The 22,317-nt window shown below is 42.5% G+C and overlaps 1 long non-coding RNA gene across 14 annotated transcripts; it reads left to right on the forward strand.

Moving 5' to 3' along the window:
* The first annotated feature begins 17,003 nt into the window (after positions 1–17,003).
* On the forward strand, positions 17,004–21,650 carry LOC125509867. Of its 14 annotated transcripts, none has more exons than XR_007284319.1 (6): positions 17,008–17,612; positions 17,840–17,944; positions 18,955–19,391; positions 19,922–19,991; positions 20,272–21,074; positions 21,176–21,650. It is a non-coding gene; the product is annotated as an uncharacterized LOC125509867 (long non-coding RNA). The 14 variants fall into 14 exon arrangements; XR_007284308.1 differs by having other exon boundaries at positions 18,955–19,341; XR_007284320.1 differs by adding an exon at positions 18,124–18,292 and having other exon boundaries at positions 17,004–17,612; positions 18,955–21,074.
* Positions 21,651–22,317: the final 667 nt, after the last annotated feature.

Consider the following 22,317-nt stretch of genomic DNA (forward strand, 5'->3'; position numbering starts at 1 on the left):
ACACACTTAGCATAATGTCGGGACGTGAAGCACATAGGTATAACAAAGAACCAATCATAGAGCGATAAACCTTTTGATCAATCGGTTCACCATCTTTGGTCAAATCAAGATGTCCACTAGTAGGCATGGGTGTAGGCATACCTTTGCATTCTTGCATATTGAACTTCTTGAATAAGTCCTTGGTGTACTTCGTTTGAGAGACAAATGTACCTTCCTTAGTTTGCTTGATTTGCAAACCGAGAAAGAATTTGAGTTCACTCATCATAGACATCTCAAACTTCTCTGACATTAGCTTTCCAAACTTTTCACTAAAGAGAGGGTTAGTTGAACCAAATATGATATCATCAACACAAATTTGGCATACAAATAGTTCTCCATTAACCCTTTTTGTAAAAAGAGTAGAATCAATTTTACCAATTTCAAAACCACTTGCAATAAGGAACTTGGTCAAGCATTTATACCATGCTCTAGGAGCTTGTTTAAGACCATAAAGAGCTTTGTGAAGTTTGTAAACATGATTTGGTTTCTTAGGATTGATAAAGCCGGGAGGTTGTTTGACATAAACTTCCTCCTCTATTTCACCATTTAGAAAAGCACTTTTAATGTCCATTTGGTACAAGGTGATATTATGGTGATTAGCATAGGCAAGTAAGATGCGAATGGACTCAAGTCTAGCAACGGGAGCATATGTCTCACCATAGTCCATACCTTCGACTTGTGTGTACCCTTGGGCGACGAGACGTGCTTTGTTGCGAACCACTTGTCCATCTTCATCTTGCTTGTTGCGAAACACCCATTTGGTTCCAATGATGTTGTGGTTGTTGTCGGGCTTCTCAACCAATGTCCAAACTTGGTTTCTCTCAAAGTTGTGTAGCTCTTCATGCATAGCGTTTATCCAATCCGGATCTTCCAATGCTTCTTCAACCTTCATAGGTTCAATGCTAGAGATGAATGAATACTTTTCACAAAAGTTAGCTAAATGAGTTTTTGAGCGAGTGATTCTCCCGGTTTGTATATCATTGAAGATTTGCTCGACGGGATGATCTTTGGCAATTCTTGCTCGAACTCGTGAGAGCTTTTGCTTGGGTCTTCGTTGAACATCTTCTTCATCTTGTTCTTCTTCTTGGCCTTCTTCATTGTTGACGTTGTCGTTCTCTTGTCGTGGTGGAGAAGGAGGTTGTTGATGTTCGTCTTGATGCATTTCCTTGTCTTCTTCATCTTGGTGTGTCCCACTTGTGGATGCTTCCGTATCAATTCTTGGTTCACCTTGTCGTGAAGTAGAAGCTTCCACTTGGACGGACGAGGTACTCTCCTTCACCTCCGTTGGACGAATTTTGCCAATAGACAAGTCTTGGATTGCTTCTGAAGGGTCTTTGTCTCCTACATCGATTGGCAATTGCTCTACTTGCGAGCCTTAGATTCATCAAACTTCACATCTACCGTCTCTTCAACCTTTCGGGTGAAATTGTTGTAGACACGGTAAGTGTGAGAGTTTGAGCCATAACCAAGTAGAAAACCTTCATGAGATTTAGGAGCAAACTTTGAATGACGATGCTTGTCAAGAATGTAGCACTTTGAGCCGAATACTCGAAAGTATCCAACTTGGGGTTTGTTACCGGTGAGGAGCTCGTATGCCGTCTTGCCGAGTAGCTTGTGAAGATACAAGCGATTTGTTGCATGACAAGCTGTCTCAACCGCTTCTGCCCAAAAGTGCTTCGGCATCTTGTATTCATCAAGCATCATTCTTGCCATTTCGATGAGCGTCCGATTCTTCCTCTCAACAACTCCATTTTGTTGAGGTGTGTACGTAGCCGAGAACTCGTGTGAAATCCCTTCTTCGTCAAGAAAGGTGTCCACATTTGCATTCTTGAACTCCGTTCCGTTGTCACTCCGAACCTTCTTGATCTTCACGTCAAACTGATTTTGGGCCTTCCTAGCGAAGTTTTTGAAGATCTTCTGGACCCGCGACTTGTCATTAAGAAAGAACACCCACGTAAATCTTGAAAAATCATCAACTATAACTAGACCAAAGGAATTTCCACCGAGTCTCTTGTAGGCATTGGGACCAAAAAGATCCATATGAAGTAGCTCGAGTGGCCTCTTTGTGGTCATGATGTTCTTCACGGGATGCCTTCCTCCAACCTGTTTACCTGCTTGACAAGCACTGCAAAGTCTATCCTTATCAAATATGACATCGTTAACTCCAAGGATATGATTTCCTTTAGTAAGCTTGTCAAGGTTTCTCATGCCAACGTGACCCAGTCGTCTATGCCACAACCAACCTTTTGAGGATTTAGCAACAAAGCAAGTTTTAGGTTGTGCCTTTTTAGAGAAATCGACAATGTAAAGATCACCTCTACGCATATCGATAAAGACCATTTTATGATTGTCTCGACGAAATACTTGGCAATCTACCTCAGTAAATAGGACATTCAAACCGAAATCAGCAAGTCTAGATACTGAAAGTAAGTTGTAGCCGAGAGATTCAACGAGCATGACATTTTGAATGGAACTATCATGTGAGATGGCCACCTTACCAAGGCCAATCACTTTACCCTTTGAATTATCACCAAAGGTGACATATTTTCGAGGGCCGTCATTTTCAGCAAGCTCGCGGAACATCTCTTCATCTCCGGTCATATGATCAGTACATCCACTATCAAGAACCCATTCCTTTCCTCCTGACGCATATCCCCGAAGATTTGCCGTAAGACCAAAATGTCTCATTGCTTCATCAAGATCGAGGTCACTATCATCATCATCATCATCATAGTATCCATGTTCACCATGATCTTGTGACTCATCATTTCCTAGAGACGGTAATTCATTAGATAAATGATCATCAAAGTGGTCACCTTTATGAATTCTTATAGCTTCGGATATAATGATTCCAACATCTCCTTTCGCACGCTTGAGATTGGTAAGCTCAAATAGACAATCACCAAAACTAGGATCACTAGAGTTCATCTTACTCAAGGCAATAGATTTATGGAGAATTTCATCCAAGTTTTTTAAGGAATAATCGGGAAATCGTTCCTCAAGAAATTTTCATATAGTATAGGCACAATTAAGAGTAGTCAAACTAGCAATCAAATTTTTGGGCAATCCTCTAATGATGAGCTCAATAGTTCTAAGATTGCGAATTAAGTCAATATCTTCATCTAGGGTAGGATGCAAAGGATCAATATGAGGTGCACAAGGGCTAGCAATATACTTGTTCAAATGATATTGATTGAAGATTACAAGCATCTCATTTTTCCACTCATGAAAATATTCTCCATCAAGAATAGGCACTCTATGTCTAAGACTCCCTAAAGTAGACACATCCATCTTCCTCCAATGGTGATTAAACCAAGGCAATGGAGACCAAAGTTCTGATACCACTTGTAGGACCTTGAAGTAGATGTGTCTAGAGGGGGGGGTGATTAGACACTTAATGCTAAAGTTGCAATTTTTAAGCCTTTTCGGTTTAAGTGGAGTTTAGGCATAATTTCAACATTCACAATACATATCAAGCAAGCATGCAAAGAGTGTATAGGCAGCGGAAAGTAAAGCATGCAACTTGCAAGAATGTAAAGGGAAGGGTTTGGAGAATTCAAACGCAATTGGAGACACGGATGTTTTTCCCGTGGTTCGGATAGGTGGTGCTATCCTACATCCACGTTGATGGAGACTTCAACCCACGAAGGGTAACGGTTGCGCGAGTCCACGGAGGGCTCCACCCACGAAGGGTCCACGAAGAAGCAACCTTGTCTATCCCACCATGGCCATCGCCCACGAAGGACTTGCCTCACTAGCGGTAGATCTTCACGAAGTAGGCGATCTCCTTGCCCTTACAAACTCCTTGCCCTTACAAACTCCTTGGTTCAACTCCACAATCTTGTCGGAGGCTCCCAAGTGACACCTAGCCAATCTAGGAGGCACCACTCTCCAAGAAGTAACAAATGGTGTGTTGATGATGAACTCCTTGCTCTTGTGCTTCAAATGATAGTCTCCCCAACACTCAACTCTCTCTCACAGGATTTGGATTTGGTGGAAAGAAGATTTGAGTGGAAAGCAACTTGGGGAAGGCTAGAGATCAAGATTCATATGGTAGGAATGGAATATCTTGGCCTCAACACATGAGTAGGTGGTTCTCTCTCAGAACATATGAGTTGGAAGTGTAGATGTGTTCTGATGGCTCTCTCCACGAGTGAAGAGGAGGTGGAGGGGTATTTATAGCCTCCACACAAAATCCAACCATTACACACAATTTACCAATCTCGGTGGGACCGAATCAACAAACTCGGTCAGACCGAAATAGTAAACCTAGTGACCGTTAGAGATTTTTGGTGGGACTGACATGCAACTCGGTAGGACCGATTTTGTTAGGGTTAGGGCATAACGTAATCTCGGTGAGACCGATTACACAAACTTGGTGAGACCGATTTTGGTAATTAGCTAACCAGAGAGTTGGTCAGGTAAACTCGGTGGGACCGATCCGCTCTTTCGGTGAGACCGAAAAGTTATGAAAAGGAAATAGAGAGATTACAATCCCATCTCGGTGAGACCGAGATCCCTATCGGTAGAACCGAATTGCTAGGGTTTGGCAATGGCTATGACAAGTGAAACTCGGTGGCGCCGGATAGAAATAATCGATAGGTCCGAGTTTGGCTTTGGGTTTAGGTCATATGTGGAAGTGGGAAAGTAGCTGAGGATTTTGGAGCATATCATTAAGCACTTGAGCAAGAGGCTCATTAAGCAACACCTCATCCCTCCTTGATAGTATTGGCTTTTCCTATGGACTCAATGTGATCTTGGATCACTAAAATGTAAAATGAAGAGTCTTGAGCTTTAAGCTTTAGCCAATCCTTTGTCCTTAGCATCTTGGAGAACTTCCCACAAACTTTAGTCCATGCCACTCCATTGTTGAACTTATCTGAAACATACTAGATAGAAACGTTAGTCCAACAAGAGATATGTTGTCATTAATTACCAAAACCATCTAGGGAGCACTTGTGCTTTCACCTATTCCTGTGGAGGAAGCACAACCAGCTAGTCGTAGTTTAGCATCTATCGCATTTGATGTTGTTAAATCGTATGTGCGTATCTTTCCATCTTGGAAATATTATACTGAAGATGAAGGAAAATGCCAGTTGCAGGTGTTTGTCCAGGAGTTATGTGTAAGTAATGTTATTCATGGCAATTACTTTGCTTCGTCCCATACATCCTACCTCCATGATGGTTATAATACAACAAATTTTCCCATTTTTCTCTATAGAGAAGGACTGATTTGGAAACTCAGGATGAGGTAACCTGTGCTAATACCTCTGCTATCTTCAAGAATGCTTGGTGGCAGTATCGGAATTACCTGAAGAAAACGTACTTCACCGGCAAAGAAACTCATCAAATTCCCTTATGTTCTCTTGAGACACATTTACTGGATGATTATTGGGAACACCTTGTTCTGTACTGGTCCCGAACCAAGAATGTGGTAAGGTCTATGAGCTCATTTTCTATTTTTAAGTATTATATTCTTGCGTCTTACTGTACTCTGTTCATGTAGAACAAGTGCCTAAACCTGAAGAACAACTGTTCTAATTTAAGATTCCATTGCTACCATAGGACATAGATATATGTTTGTTTGATGCTTTTATTATGTACTAGTACTTGGCAATAGAAGACTTGGTAGTTTAATCCTGTCCACCTTACTAATGAACTGGTTCACCGAAATGAGTTTCATATACTAGTACATGCTAAACTTGTTATGTGTCTGCTTGTTTCTTCTTTTAGAATGCTGACAGAATACTGGGGAAGAGTGCCTTATTAAGCAACGGTAAAGGAAGTAATGCAGATAAGGTTCAGGATAGTGACACATCCTGTAGCGACCAGACCTCAAACAGTCTGATCTCTGTGCTCCGGTGTCATCCCCGGATCAGTAATGCTGACACCACACAGTACTAGGAGGATTTATAACAGAGTAGCAATCACACACTTATTACATCGAGTGTCTCAATAGAGAACTTATTACAATAAATATGGCTTAAGGCCATCTAATAACGATAACAGCGGAAGGCTTGGAAGATAAGTGAGTCCATCAACTCCAACGGCATCACTGAGTATAGAACCACGACCTAAAAGCACCTTAATCGTCATCTGAAAAAAGTCTGCAACATTAACGTTGCAGCCCGAAATGGGTCAGCACATGGAATATGCTGGCAATGTAACACATAGAGAGTAATGGAATGAAATAGGCTATACTATATGCATATTTGGCTGGTGGAAAGCTCTATGGTTACAGTTTTGCGTAAAGCCAATTTTTCCCTACTACAAAGGAATAAATTTTATTTAACTATCATGGTAGTTGTTAAACATTGAGAATGGTTGACAACATCCTCAATCCCAATTAAACAATATCATTAACAAAACCCAACAAAATTAATTTAGAGTAACATGTTGAGATTCACATGATAATCCAAGTACTAGATACTCAAGTTGTCCATAACCGGGGACACGGCTAACCATGATTAGTTTATTACACTCTGCAGAGGTTTGCGCACTTTTCCCCACAAGACTCGATCGCCTCCGTTTGGTTTCTCGCACTACCTGGTGTTTGAGAAGACGGATGACCGAGACATAGTCTTTCAGAAGCGCTAGCACCTTACGATCGGGTAGACCGTACCACCTACATCCCCTACATCTGCTAGTCTACCACTGTAAGAGTTCGCACGACTTAGTCAACTATGCTAGAGCCCATAATAGCTTGTGGCTGCACACGGAAGTTTCTAGTATGAATAGTCTCATGATCCCTTTGAGCCTGGGTGGCGGTCCATAAAGAAAAACAGGCAATCCTGGAATATCCAGGTACCTCAATCCACCCAGATGTGTGTTTAAGTTGCCATCTTAGATAAACCATTAATTAACAATCTCACATCTGTCATGGATTTCACTCACCCAATCCACGTCTACTAGCATAGCATGGCATAATGGCAAACGTAGAAGTAACTCCCAAAGGTTTGATAATATAACAGGTAATAGGTACTACCTCAACTACTTCCCATCCCACAATTTAATTAGATCCTAATCATGCAATGTTTGAGGATTGATCTAATGCAATAAAACTAGGTAGTAGGAAAGGTATGATCAAAGTGTTACTTGCCTTGCTGATGATCCGCGAAACCTAGACATTCGAAGTAACAGGCGGCGCACTCCGGGTATTCTATCGCAGACAAACAAACAAGCATACAATAAGTACTCATCTAATGCATAGGTAAAAATCAAATAAGAGATCTAAGCAGAAAGTTCAACTTAAGAACTCTGGTTTGCAAAAAGAATCAAATCAAACGAAGCAACGAAAGTCAAACGGCGAAAGAAAACAACTTCGTTCTACTAATCTGGATCTAAGTCAAATTTTACAGTAGCAAAAACTTGTTTAAGTTGGTTAAACGGATAGAGGGTTTCGAGACGAAACTCCAGGCGCTTGAATCGCCTGATTCCGATAAACGAGCGAAAAGTTATACTAAAACGAAAATTGGATCAGAAATCGCTATCAGAAAATCGCGGATTTAATCCAAGAAAAAGAAAACGACGAACGTTCGCTAGAATGAACGAACGGACGAACGCTCGCTAAATAAATAAATCGGAAAACCGATCTATTTAAAAAAAACCAAAACTAAAAAAACCGGCGGAAAAACCGAACGGCTTTTCGAAAAAAATGGCGGCATGGATTTCGAGGCGACCTCGGGCGGCGGGTCTGCGAGGCGGCGGCGTCCGGCGGTGGCGGCGGCGCGAGGCGCTGGCGGGCGGCGGCGCGGCTAGGGTTTGGGGGCGCGGGCGGGCTGGCTTCGGCTGGGCTCCCCCCGACTTATAATGGCTAGTCGGGCCGGAGTCCCGGTCGGACACGACCCGTAGGTCGGTTCGTTTTTTTATATAATTACGTGCAGAAGAAAAATAAAAAGAAATACTAAACGGACTCTAAAAATCCCGAAATAAATTTTCCCGGGCTTCTAAAATCAAGCCGCACAAGGTGAACATTTATTTGGGGCCTAAATGCAATTTTGAAAAACGCACATTTTTCCTAAATTCAAATAAAATAACAAAAAACTCCGAAATAAAATCTTATTTGATTTTATTATTAAATCCTCAATATTTCTTTATTTTGGGAAAGTCATTTTATTCCCTCTCTCATATTTTTGTAATAGAAATAACTAATGATAAAATAATAAAAATCAAATGATCCTATTCTCAAAATTTGAGAAAACTCAAATATGAAAATAATGAATTTCCCAACTCTCTCCGTGGGTCCTTGAGTTGCGTAGAAATTTCTAGGATCAAACCAAAGCAAAATAAAATATGATATGCAATGATGATCTAATGTATAACATTCCAAATTGAAAATTTGGGATGTTACACATCCTGTCTTGGTTTAGTGTTGGAGTTACTGGCCACTACCGCTTGCACAAGCTATTCAAACTCACTGTCTGAATCAGTTTGGTTTCTTGAGTCTCAACTACAAGCTGAAAGACATCGATTAGTTGTGCTGCGACAAGAAGCGGAAGGACTGCGGAAGTCCCTGGAGCATTCAGATGCATACTTTCTGGTGCAACAGCAAGCGTTGGAGGATTTTAGCGCCAAACAGGACAAAGCTAATCAGCTTGCTAAGCTTATTGCCAGCATGGTGGATACCCAGGATAACGTTTCTTGAGCTCTTCTGAAGTTGTTTCAGTTATGCTCTTGTTTTGCTACCGCGTTTATTTGCACTGGTGACCAATTTTGACGGCCAGTGTATATGATATGCTGCTTTGTTCCCTATATTTGCACTGGTGGCGAACTTTGATGCCCAGTGGATGTAATATGTGTAATAGCCGTGATAGCCTAGCGTTAGTTGCTTGCTTATTTATTTCCTTGTTGTCTTGTTTATTTGTTTGCTTGTAGTCATTGCAGTTCTTTTTCCGCGGTTAACTAGTGGCTGCAATAACCTAATTTTTAAAACTAGGCCACAATAACCATGGGCTAAGATTTACTGTAGTGACAATGGGCCTCCTACGGGCCGTGGAAACAATGGGCCTTCTACGGGCCGTAGAAACAATGGGCCTTCTACGGGCCGTAGAAACAATGGGCCTTCTACGGGCCGTATCATCAACGGGCCTTATACGGGCCGTATGATCAATTGGCCAAACATGGGCCAATAACAGGCCGCATTATGGCCGTAAACAGGCTAGAGTTGGAATCGTCCATTCATGGGCCGACCGTAACGGGCCATCGTTAATAGGCCGTATTTGATGACGCTATGAAAACAGCCCAACGTATTAACGGACCACAAACGGGCCGACTGTAACCACGGGCTGAATTTGGCCCATAAGCAGAAAATGACAGTAACGGGCCGTAAGTAAATGAATGCTGGAAATGAGCCCAAGAATAAATGGGCTCTGAGAAGGCCGAAAGATAACATGGGCTGGAAACGGCCCAACGGAATAACGGGCCGTTAATGGGTATAAAGTGATACACTGTTCATTATGGGCCAGTTTCATCACGGGCCGTTAATGGGTGTAAAGTGATACACTGTTCATTATGGGCCAGTTTCACCACGAGCCGTTAATAGGCCAAGAGTTACATAGGGCCTCATATGGGCCGAAAGACGTCATGGGCCAGAAGTGAAAACGGGCTGGAATCATATTGGATGGCCCAGATGATGATACTGGGCCTAATTCGGATAGGGCGTAACGTGCCTTGGGTTAGCGGGCAGTAAATGGGCTATATGCGAAGGCCGTTAACAGGCTTTCCATGGGCCGGCCCGCCACCTTTTGACCAAGTCAAACAGGCCGGCCTTTTCACATGAATGGGCCTCTGTTGGGCCGTGCCACGTGTCGACGTATCATAGGCGCCTTCCGTCCAATGAGTGGTTGACATCTGTCCCAATGATGAGCCGACACGTGTTTCCTCCAGCCAATGATGATTTTACACGTGGAAAATCCCCATTGGTCGGTGCTGTTAACGGGTTATCGGATCCAAAACCTGACCCGATAACTTAACGGCGTTCCGTTACGGTGGATGCCATGTGTCGGTCACCCTTGACGAAAGCACTTCTGTGACGCGCGATTTATCGTCGTGGAAGTGGACACTTCCGTGATGATAATTTTGGTAATGTCATGGAACACTTCTACGACAACACTGGTATGACTATCTTGATTCTGTCATAAATTTGTCATGGATGTACATGCATGACAAAAATAGCGACCTACTATGACAAACACGTATCATCACGGAAGTGTATTTTTTTTTGTAGTGAATGTGAAGAAATAGACAATACATTAGTGATGGTACATGGTCATATGTTTGGAACCTGGTTTTATTATGTACTTTGTAATGAAATACAACTAATATTTTACATGGGTTCACCAGAATAAGTTCTGTATATAGACCAAAGCTATTTTGTTTGGTTTTGCTGCCTCCTTAATATCTTCTGTTCTGGTACTACTAATGTCAAACCTCAACTTTTCAGCGAGCTATGGAAAAAATGGTGGAACCGCCACCTTCTGAAGGCGGCGAGGCAACTATAACCGCAATGTCAACTCTTGCTGCAGTGGGTCAGTACTTGTCCACTAATAGTGCCAAAAGCACGTTCCTGCGTAATACTGGGTTGGTTGTTAAGGCAATATCATCCAAACTGCCTCATGATCAAGATATGCAATCTCAAAGCAATGTTGTATCTGTGCTCCAGACACAAGTCCATTCCCTAACAGAGACCCTTTGTGAAACAAGGAGAAACATTGCTCAATGTCGTCAAGATATGCAAGGTTTTGAATCCAGACTATCAGACATTTGCTATGTTGTTCAGGAGCCTAGGGGAAATGAAGGCGAGGGTTACGGTGCTCCATCGGACAATACAACATGAAAATGTAATAGTCAGATCAAATGAACTGAGCTTCTGAACTTCTGGTGGTGCATTTATCTGCTAAACTGTTAAGTTTTATGCCAACCTTCCTTTTGTTATATAGTTGTAATTTGTTTTGGTGCGATACAAAATTTATTCTTAACGTGCAGCCACCGGTTGAAGAAAACAGCAAGCCATTTTTGCATAGTGTAGGGTGTTCCCTATATTTGCACTGGTGGCGATCTTTGATGCCGAGTGGATGTAACCTGTGCAATCGCCTTAATAGCCTAGCGTTAGTTTCGGCCTTATTTATTTCCTAGTCTTCTTTTTCCCTGGTTTGCTAGTGGTCGCAACTACCATGGGCCATATATGGGCCGTAGGATCCATGGGTCTCCTACGGGTCGTCAATAAATGGGCCTGTAATCGGTGGGCCTCGGGCCGTCGGATAAATGGGTCTACTTGGGCCGTAATCGGGCGTAATTGGTATCGGCTCAGCACGGTAACGGGTCGTTAATAGGCCGTAGGACAGCAAAGGCTTAATTCTATCACAGACATAACGGGTCGTTAATGGGCCAGAATATAGGACGGGCTGGAAACGGCGCAACGGCTTAACATGCCAGAAACAGGCCAACTCTTGCCATGGGCTGAATTTGGCCCATTAGGGTAACATGCCAGTAATGGGCCGACTCTTGCCATGGGCCAAATTTGGCCCATTAGGGGAACAGGCCAGTAACGGGCCGACACTTGCCATGGGACAAATTTGGCCCATCAGGGGAACAGGCCAGAACGGGCCGGAAGTAATCGAGGGCCGAAAAGGAGCCCAAGAACGTATGGGCCGTCAATAGGCCGAAAGCTAACATAGACTGGAAACAGCCCATGTAGATCACGGGCCGTTAACGGGTATAAAGAAAATTATTGTCCATTATGGGCTAGAGTCACCGTGGGCCTGTAAATGGCCGAAAGATACGAAGGCCTCATATGGGCCGAAAGACGTCGTGGGCCATACATGGGCCAAATGAGAAATGGGCTGGTGTTATATTCGACGACCCACATGACGTTGTTCGGCCGATTTCCTTTAGGGCCTAACGGGCCGTGAGTTAATGGGCCGTAAAATGGGCTATTTGCGAAGAGACCATTAACAGGGTTTTCATGGGCCAGCCTGTTAACTTTTGACCTAGTCAAACGGGCCAGCTTTGTAAGCTAAATGGGCCAGTGGTGGGCCGTGGCATGTGTCGACATATCATAGGCACCTATCTGACCCATTGACGAGCTGACACGTGTTTCGTCCGACCAATAAGAATTTTACACATGGAAATTTCCCATTGGTCAGGGCTGTTAACGGGTTATCGGATCCAAAACCTGACCCGATAGCTTACCGGTGTTCCGTTACGGTGGATGCCACGTGTCGGTCACCCTTGACGAAAGCACTTCTGTGACGCGTGGATTATCATCATGGAAGTGTACACTTCTGTGATGATAATTTTGGTAATGTCATGGAACACTTCTACGACAACACAGGTATGACTATCTTGATTCTGTCATAAATTTGTCATGCATGTACATGCATGACAAAAAACGTGACCTACTGTGACAAACACGTATCATCACGGAAGTGTATTTTTTGTAGTGAAGGGAGCAGGTACACTTACCTCATAAAGTTCTAGTTTCCTCCCACTCACTTCTTTCGAGAGAAACTCCTTCTCTAGAAAGGATCCATTCTTAGCAACAAATGTTTTGCCTTCAGATCTGTGATAGAAGGTTGATAACCCATAAGTATAGGGGATCGCAACAGTTTTCGAGGGTAGAGTATTCAACCCAAATTTATTGATTCGATACAAGGGGAGCCAAAGAATATTCTCAAGTATTAGCAGCTGAGTTGTCAATTCAACCACACCTGGAAACTTAATATCTGCAGGAAAGTATTTAGTAGCAAAGTAATATGATAGTAGTGGTAACGGTAGCAAAAGGTAATGATAACAAAAGTAATGTTTTTGGTATTTTGTAATGATTGTAACAATAGCAACGAAGAAGTAAATAAGCGAAGAACAATATATGGAAAGCTCGTAGGCAATGATCAGTGATAGAAAATTATGCCGGATGCGGTTCATCATGTAACAGTCATAACCTAGGGTGACACGGAACTAGCTCCAATTCATCAATATAATGTAGGCATGTATTTCGAATATAGTCATACGTGCTTATGGAAAAGAACTTGCATGACATCTTTTGTCCTACCCTCCTGTGGCAGCGGTGTCCTAGCGAAAACTAAGGGATAGTAAGGCCTCCTTTTAATAGAGTACCGGACCAAAGCATTAACACATAGTGAATACATGAACTCCTCAAACTACGGTCATCACCGGGAGTAGTTCCGATTATTATCACTTCGGGGTTGCCGGATCATAACACATAGTAGGTGACTATAGACTTGCAAGATAGGATCAAGAACTCACATATATTCATGAAAACATAATAGGTTCAGATCTGAAATCATGGCACTCGGGCCCTAGTGACAAGCATTAAGCATAGCAAAGTCATAGCAACATCAATCTTAGAACATAGTGGATACTAGGAATCAAACCCTAACAAAACTAACTCGATTACAAGATAAATCTCATCCAACCCATCACCGTCCAGCAAGCCTACGATGGAATTACTCACGCACGGTGGTGAGCATCATGAAATTGGTGATGGAGGATGGTTGATGATGACGATGGCGACGGATTTCCCTCTCCGGAGCCCCGAACAGACTCCAGATTAGCCCTCCCGAGAGGTTTTAGGGCTTGGCGGCGGCTCAGTATCGTAAAACGCGATGAATCATTCTCCCTTATTTTTTTCTCTCCGAACACGAATATATAGAGTTGGAGTTGAGGTCGGAGGAGCTTCAGGGGGCCCACGAGGTAGGAGGCGCGCCTAGAGGGGTAGGCATGCCCCCACCCTCGTGGCTAGGGTGTGGGCCCCATGGCCTTGATCTTTTGCCAGTATTTTTTATTATTTCCAAAAATACGCTCCGTGGAGTTTCAGGTCATTCCGAGAACTTTTGTTTCTGCACATAAATAATACCATGGCAATTCTGTTGAAAACAGCGTCAGTCCGGTTTAGTTCCATTCAAATCATGCAAGTTAGAGTCCAAAACAAGGGCAAACATGTTTGGAAAAGTAGATACGACGGAGACGTATCAACTCCCCCAAACTTAAACCTTTACTTGTCCTTAAGCAATTCAGTTGACAAACTGAAAGTGATAAAGAAAAACTTTTACAAACTCTGCTTGCTCTTGTTGTTGTAAATATGTAAAGCCAGCATTCAAGTTTTCAGCAAAGATTATAGACTAACCATATTCACAATAACGCTTAGGTCTCATGTTTACTCATATCAATGGCATAATCAACTAGCGAGCAATAATAATAAATTTCAGATGACAACACTTTCTCAAAACAATCATAATATGATATAACAGGATGGTATCTCGCTAGCCTTTTCTGAGACCGCAAAACATAAATCCAGAGCACCTTTAAAGATCAAGGACTGACTAGACATTGTAATTCATGGTAAAAGAGATCCAGTCAAGTCATACTCAATGTAAACTAACAGTAATGAATGCAAATGACAGTGGTGCTCTCCAGCTGATGCTTTTTAATAAAAGGATGATGACTCAACATGAAAGTAAATAGATAGGCCCTTCGCAGAGGGAAGCAGGGATTTGTAGAGGTGCCAGAGCTCGGTTTTGAAATAGAGATGAACAATATCTTGAGCGGTATACTTTCATTGTCAACATAACAACCAAGAGGTGGCGATATCTTCCATGCTACACACATTATAGGCGGTTGCCAAACAGAATGGTAAAGTTTATATCCCCCCTCCACCAACAAGCATCAATCCATGGCTTGCTCGAAACAACGAGTGCCTCCAACTAACAAGAGTCCGAGGGGTGTTTTGTTTGCAATTATTTTGATTTAGTTTGCATAAAGCATGGGACTGGGCATCCCGGTGACCAGCCATTTTCTCGTGAGTGAGGAGCGGAGTCCGCTCCTCTTGAGAATAACCCGCCTAACATGGAAGATACGGACAAACCTAGTTGATACATGAGCTATTCGAGCATATAAAACAGAATGAATATTTGAAGGTTTAGAGGTTGGCACATACAAATTTACTTGGAATGACAGGTAGATACCTTATATAGGTAGGTATGGTGGACTCATATGGCATAACTTTGGGGTTTATGGAATTGGATGCACAAGCAGTATTCCCGCTTAGTACAAGTGAAGGCTAGCAAAAGATTGGGAAGCGACCAGCTAGAGAGCGACAACAGTCATGAACATGCATTAAAATTAATCAACATTGAATGCAAGCATGAGTAGGATATAATCCACCATGAACATAAATATCGTGAAGGCTATGTTGATTTTGTTTCAACTACATGCGTGAACATGTGCCAAGTCAAGTCACTTAAATCATTTAAAGGAGGATACCACCCTATCATACCACATCACAACCATTTTAATAGCATGTTGGCACGCAAGGTAAACCATTATAGGCTCCTAGCTAATTAAGCATGGCACAAGAAATTATGATCTCTAATTGTCATTGCAAACATGTTTATTCATAGTAGGCTGAATCAGGAACGATGAACTAATCATATTTACAAAAACAAGAGAGGTCGAGTTCATACCAGCTTTTCTTATCTCAGTCAGTCCATCATATATCGTCATAATTGCCTTTCACTTGCATGACCGAACAATGTGGATAATAATAATAGTGCACGTGCATTGGACTAAGCTGGAATCTGCAAGCATTCAATAAACAGGAGAAGACAAAGCAATATGGGCTCTTTTGTCAGATCAACAATAATGCATATAAGAGCCACTTCAACAATTTAATTAAGGTCTTCTCCTATCGACCCCCAAAGAAAAGAAAAGAAATATAACTATATACACGGGAAAGCTCCCAACAAGCAAAAGAAGAACAAGAAATCTTTTTGAATTTTCTTTTTAATTACTATTACAAGCATGGAAATTAAAACTAGCTAAAACCTACAACTAATTTTTTTGTTTTTCTTAATGTTTATTAAACACACAAGAAGAAAGCAATAAAAAGAAAATAAACTAGCATGGATAATACAGTGAAAAAGTATGAGCACCGACATCTAGCAACGAGTGTGTGAACATGAATGTAATGCCGGTGAGAAATACGTACTCCCCCAAACTTAGGCTTTTGGCCTAAGTTGGTCTAATGCCACGGATGGCCTGGCGGATATCCAAAGTTGCAGTTGGGGTCGTACTGAGTTGCAGCAGTCATTGCATCGTGGGCTGCAGCTTGGAGGCGAGCTATCTCAGCCCTCCTCTTATACTCTTCGGCCTCCTCTCTGGTTATAAAATATCTCCCTTTGCCTGAAAGTCAAAGAAAGTAGAAGCAGGGAGAGCGACGTGATAGGTGCGTCGTCTGTCAAAGATTAATCGATACTGGAGGAACTGATCATTCCTCTCAACAAAATGATGACGAACCATAGCCTCATAATCCAAATAAGCAGGAGGCTACTCAATATTATCCTCACGTATGGTTATACCAAGAAAATTAGCTATGCGGGTTGCATAAATTTCACCAAAGAAATCTCCATTAAATCTATTAAGATGCAACCTACGTGCAACAATGGCTCCTAAATAATGTATCTCCTAACACAGCACTCCTAAGAATACTGAGGTTAGGGACACACATATGACATGCTTCATCTTTACCGTTAATGCATCTACCTATGAAGAGAGCAAAATAATGTATAACAGGAAAATGAATGCTCCCTATGGTAGCTTGTGCTATATCTCTAGATTCCCCCATAACTATACTATCAAGAAAATCTCTAAATTCAGATTTGCGAGGTTCACTAGCACTACCCCATCGTGGAAAAGTCCTCTAAATCTATAGTGTAAGAATTTAAAACTATACAGAGGCTAGCCAACTCGTTCCCAGAAGGCTCCCTCGATTGGTCTTCGTCAGCCGTCGGATCTGGTTTTCTGGCGTGTCTAGGCCGTCAGATCTCCACCTCATGGTCAAACACGATTTTCACCTCGCAGTTGTTTTGACCGGTCAATGACGAGTGGGCTCGTCTCGCGCGCTTGTTGGCTGGGTTGACGGTGGCCGCGTGCATGAGGTTTTGGCCAATCCGCACCCCGCACCGCGCATCCGGCAGCCAATCCATCCTCGCCTCGTCCCACTCCCGCACCAGCCACCACCCAAACCCTAGCCCCCTTTCCCCTCGATCCCCACAGCCTCTCCCGCCTCCTCCATCCCTCCTCCTTGCCTCGCCACGGCCTCCCCCAGGAGCCTCGCCGCCCCTGTGAGCTCGGTGGCGGGATGAATGGACAGGGGAGGTGGGCGATGAGGGCTACTCCATCCACCAGATCCGCGCCGCCCCTGCCCAAATCTTCTCCGCGTGCGCCGCACCCAATCCCGTCCTCGCTCGTCTTGTCCCACGGCCAGCTCCCCATCCTCCTGCGGTTCCCCTCCCTTTCTTCCTTGTCCTCCCTTACGACACGCCGTCTGTCTCCATCCCACGTCCTCGCGGCCGCCACAGCCTCTCCAGGAGGCTCGCCCTTCGTGCTGCAAACAGCAGGCACGGATCTGCAGGAGGAAGAGGAGATCCCGGGGTCCAGGCGGTGGCTCGGTCGATGCGAGGTGATGGCGAGCCGATGAGTGTGGGCGGTCAAGACTACGGTCGCAGCTTTGGTGGTTGCGCACATGTCAGCGATTGCATCTGATGTCACACACCGAGGTGAGCTTCTCTCTCTCTCTCTCTGAACTTGTACAACACTACATAAAAATAGCTTCTCTTTGGCCGTGTGTTATTTGGAGATTTTTGCTCCATGTTGTTTCCCTTGATTAGGTTTAGAAGATGATTGTAGCACTTAGTCCAATTAGTATTTTTTCATATGCTTTGAATAAAATTGTGTTCAGAGATCATGTTGTATACACTTAGGATGCATACAATCATTTTTGCAGGTTCAAACAGGAGAAGAAGTACTATCTTGCCTGCCTGAAATTAATAGGAGCTCAGCCTGAATGTCGGATGTTCTTGAAGAAATACCTGGAATGTAGGATGGAGAGGTTAGCATGCTTACTCCATGTGTAATAATTTTAGAACTACTGTGTTGTAGTAATGTGTTTAGCTAAACCTCTTATTTGGCACATCCATAATTCAAACCAGTTTATGCGTGATGATTTAGGGTGTGTTTTGCTTTTTTGCCACTTTAAATTTAAATGCTCAAGACATTTGATAAGCGTAGATTGCAGTTGCAGAGAGTATGGTCATAAAAGTTTTGAAGAAATTTGTGAAGGTTGTCATTAAGATCTTTTAAGAGAGATATCTCCTTGTACCAAATGAAGCGGACGCTACAGGGCTTCTGCAGATGGGTGCATCAAATGGCTTCCCTGGTATTTGTGGAAGCATAAAATGTGAGGTGGAAGCGTTGCTAAAGATCTACATATTGTAGCAGTAGTTTTTACTGTGAAACATAAGCTCTTTTTATAGTGCAATTATTAAATTGTAGTAGTAGTTTTTCTTGCAGCTTGTAGTAGTAGTTTTTCTTGTCAAAATCAGTCCTTTCTCTGTACTTGTTGATCTTTTTAGTCTGAATTTTCTAGCCAATTTAGGATTTTTGTTTTGCAACATTATGGATGACGCATGTCTTTTATATTGGCTCGGATTGCAAGCTCTTCTTTACATTGGTGACACATATGACCTACAGCGTTGAATCAGTTGCATTTTTGTTGAATTTCAAATCAAAAGTCTTGAATTACAGTTTCAGATCTTTTTTACTTAGCTTGGCAATCAGTTACAGTTTCAGTTCTTTTTTACTTAGCTTGGCAATCAGTTAACTATCCAAGTACAACTTATTGAATGACATGTGTTGTCATGAATGAAAGCCGGTCCAGTCCAACCTATCGTTTTTTTATTGGGTCTAAAACTTGACTGAACCTGAACTGAAGTTTAGCTTAGCCTCATTTGACAAACAGATACACACACAACGCAGAATATATGTTCGTTCTTGAATGATATACTATATATATACCTTCATCCACACTATCTGATCACCAGTGCTTTTTGTTGTTGTCAGCGACATCATGGCTGCCGGCGGCAGAATGATGGAGAAGGAGCGGGAGAAGCAGGAGCTGCTCGGCCGCGCTAGCGCCGGTGAGATCTTCCAGCGTGCGCCGACGGACAAGCCGGCATTCACGCTGGCCCAGATCAAGAAGGCAATCCCGCCTCACGCTTCCAGTGCTCGGTGATCAGGTCCTTCTCCTATGTGGTCTATGACCTTGTCATCATCGCGTCCCTCCTGTACGCCGCGTTGGTCTGGATCCCAGCACTCCCGAGCATGCAACAGCTGGGCGCCTGTCCGCTCTACTGGGTCGTGCAGGGCTGCGTCATGAACGACATCTGGGTGATCGCCCACGAGTGCGGCCACCACGCCTTCTCCGACTACTTGCTGCTCGACAACATGGTCAGAAGCTCATTATCGTCTTGTCTAGCATTGCTATTATTCTGAACCTGGTATGGCCTCAAAATAAACTGAAATAGGGGAGTTGTTGGTCAAACAAATAATTCTGCATGTTTGGACACTCAGTTTTCTGCACTTTAGTCATCTGTATGGGTTGGGTTCATGAATAATCAGTGGCTGGCATCATTTTATATTTGCACCGTTTGAGTGCCGATTACAGTAGGTCTACATTTTTTAATCAAAGTGTTTTTATGTTACTTTGTTCTTCCAGTTTTCTGTCAGTAGTTTGTTCAATTCGTACGCTTGGGATTTGTTTGATTGACGTACCTTAAAGCTGATGCAATAATGCATGAACTATATTCTGCCCTTTTTATGCCCAAGGTATAGTTCTCAAATTTTGATGCTATAAACATGACTACATGAGGGAGAGTAGAGAATATGACAAAGTTAGATGAGATTTGTAGTGAAAAGCTTTCTTTCTTTTGTTTACCTACATATCTTGATTGCATGATTGATTCTTTTGCTGGATGTTAGGAAGCTTGAAAGTTCGGTTTTCTGATGGTGAGTTTATGTGTGGTTTCAGGGTTACAGATGCCACAAGGCTTGCATAACAAGGGTGGATTCCCTGAAAGGGGAGGCTTGCCAACCAAAAGGTGGTTCTTTCTTCTGTTAATTGTTTCGATCCTCTTTTTTTATTTATGCAAAAAGGAATGCTATTGCTTATGTTCTCTGATGAACTGCACCTTGAATTCTTGATTTTGCAATTCACTGAAGAATCGTCCATCACAAACTCTGTTCATTGAGAACTTTACCTGGATATGCTAAAGCTTGCACACTGACATTTGTTGTTCAGTTAGCGCTGGAGTTGTGCAACTCCCATGTAGTTTTCTAATGTGTCAACAAACTGAAAATTGTTGATCCTTCTCACTACAGATCGTGTCATGAGCTCGGAGACATTAAGGCACTGTTAGTTAGATGTTCTAATATTATCACGATCTTCCTTTTTTGTTTAGCCTAGCAAAGGTAAAATTGTTTCTTCTTTTCAAAATGTAAATTTTGTTGTCTGAAGCTCGTTTGGAACACTATGTTATGAATTTACTCTCAGTTCACAGGTTGTTGATTATCTATAGCCTACTCTGCTACGCAGTGATCCAACCATTTTTTCTTCTCTTGCTGCCCTGGTTGTGCTTCTTCCTTCTGGTAATGCACTGCTCCTTAGCTTCTTTCTTTGTATTTCTTATGAGTGTTGCGTTTTGCGTATGCTGCTCCCCCTGTGTGCATATACCATGGGCTGTTCCCTTGTGTGCTGATGATGGATTAGCTTACAATCAGATTCGTGTAATGGAGCTAAAAATATATTGGCTGGTTGTATCTCTTAGTTTGGCAGAAAGCATAGCATATCAAATTGATCGGTGACCATCTTCCTCAGTTTCTGCATATTTATTATTGGGAAGAGAACCAGGCTACTCATCGATTAATAAAAACTTTATAGCTCTATTCTCCTTCAAATCATTTCTTTAGTATTATTCTCTTAGATTAAAGGTATTATTGTGATGTTGTCCTGTTGTTCTGTATGTATTGGATGGCCATTCAGACATGTTTTAATGCGCTGATAGATAGATGTGCTTTATGTTTGCATAGTTGTTCCTGTGTTCTTGCCTTTTTGTCTGTGTTTGTTTTGCAGGTTAGACGAAATGCTCTGTTCCTAGACCTGCATCTCGTTTCTGCTCCTCAAGGTTTGCTCTCCTTTTCTACATGTGCATTGTTTGTGGTTGTAGATACATTTATCTTCCTGTGCGTAACTGATGTCTAGCATTGCTGAAAACACCTTTATCAGAGCTGGTGTCCACGCCTTCATCATAGCTGGTGTCCACATGTTCATCAGAGATCGTGTCCACGGCTTCAGCGGAGCTGCTGTCCACACTTTCATCAGAGCTAATGTTCACGGGATCATCCATGCGAGCACTAGCGGTGCTACGTGTTACAAAAAGAGGCCACGGCGTCCCGCCGGTAGCAAATGAAGTGGAGGATTGAGAGTAGGCTGAGCTGTGAGAGAAAAATAGTGGATTCCTTTGTACTGGCACGCCCACCTTTGACAGTGTAGCTCCACCACTGCATGCGAGCTCCCCTCATGCTCAGCCGTGGTGGAAGCCTAAAACAACATAGATTATCAATCAACACAGACTAATCAAGTCACATTACTGTGACGATGTGTAAATCTGCCAGAGGTTTTGAATGGGACTTCACACCACCAAATTAGAATGTGTACAAGACACCATTTTTTCGACTAAAGGAGATTATGTTTATTATAATATGTACTTGCCCACTGTGGTCTTTTATCATCGGGACGACAAGCCACCATTTTTTATTCTATTAAAGGAAATTAATTTTGCTCAATATATGCCTTCCCACAACTAATAAGCCAACTAAATCATGGATTTTGTTTCGGGTGCAACTCTGCTACCAAATTAAAATGTGCATATACGTCTCATTGTAGATAGAAGCCACCGTTTTATTTCTTGAAGGAGATTACAATTGTTGCCATATGTGCTTGCCCACAACTAAACCAACAAACTACGGATTTTATTTTCAATGTCCACATGGATTCAACGGGTCTCTGTACCATCTTAGACTTTATACAACCAAATAAGAATGTGTATATATCATCTCATTGTACACAGCAACACACCATTTATGGGGCTAAAGTATATTTCATTTATTATCACACGTGCTTGCCCAGACATTTTTTTAAATGAGACTCTATACTATCAAGTTAAAATGTGTCCATTCATCTCATTGTGCATAACAATCCATCGTGTTTCCTATTAAAGGGGATCAAACCATGCAATTGTTTTTCATCACGGACATGGCTTTAGCGTGCCTCTGCTAATTTAGTGTCCACTCTATGATTTTTGTGAAGTTTGCAACTAAGAGAGATTAAATTTGTTGTCATGTGTGTTTGCCCGTAACAAAATCAAC

This window comes from Triticum urartu, chromosome 1, assembly GCF_003073215.2.
Source record: "Triticum urartu cultivar G1812 chromosome 1, Tu2.1, whole genome shotgun sequence".
Lineage (NCBI taxonomy): Eukaryota > Viridiplantae > Streptophyta > Magnoliopsida > Poales > Poaceae > Triticum > Triticum urartu.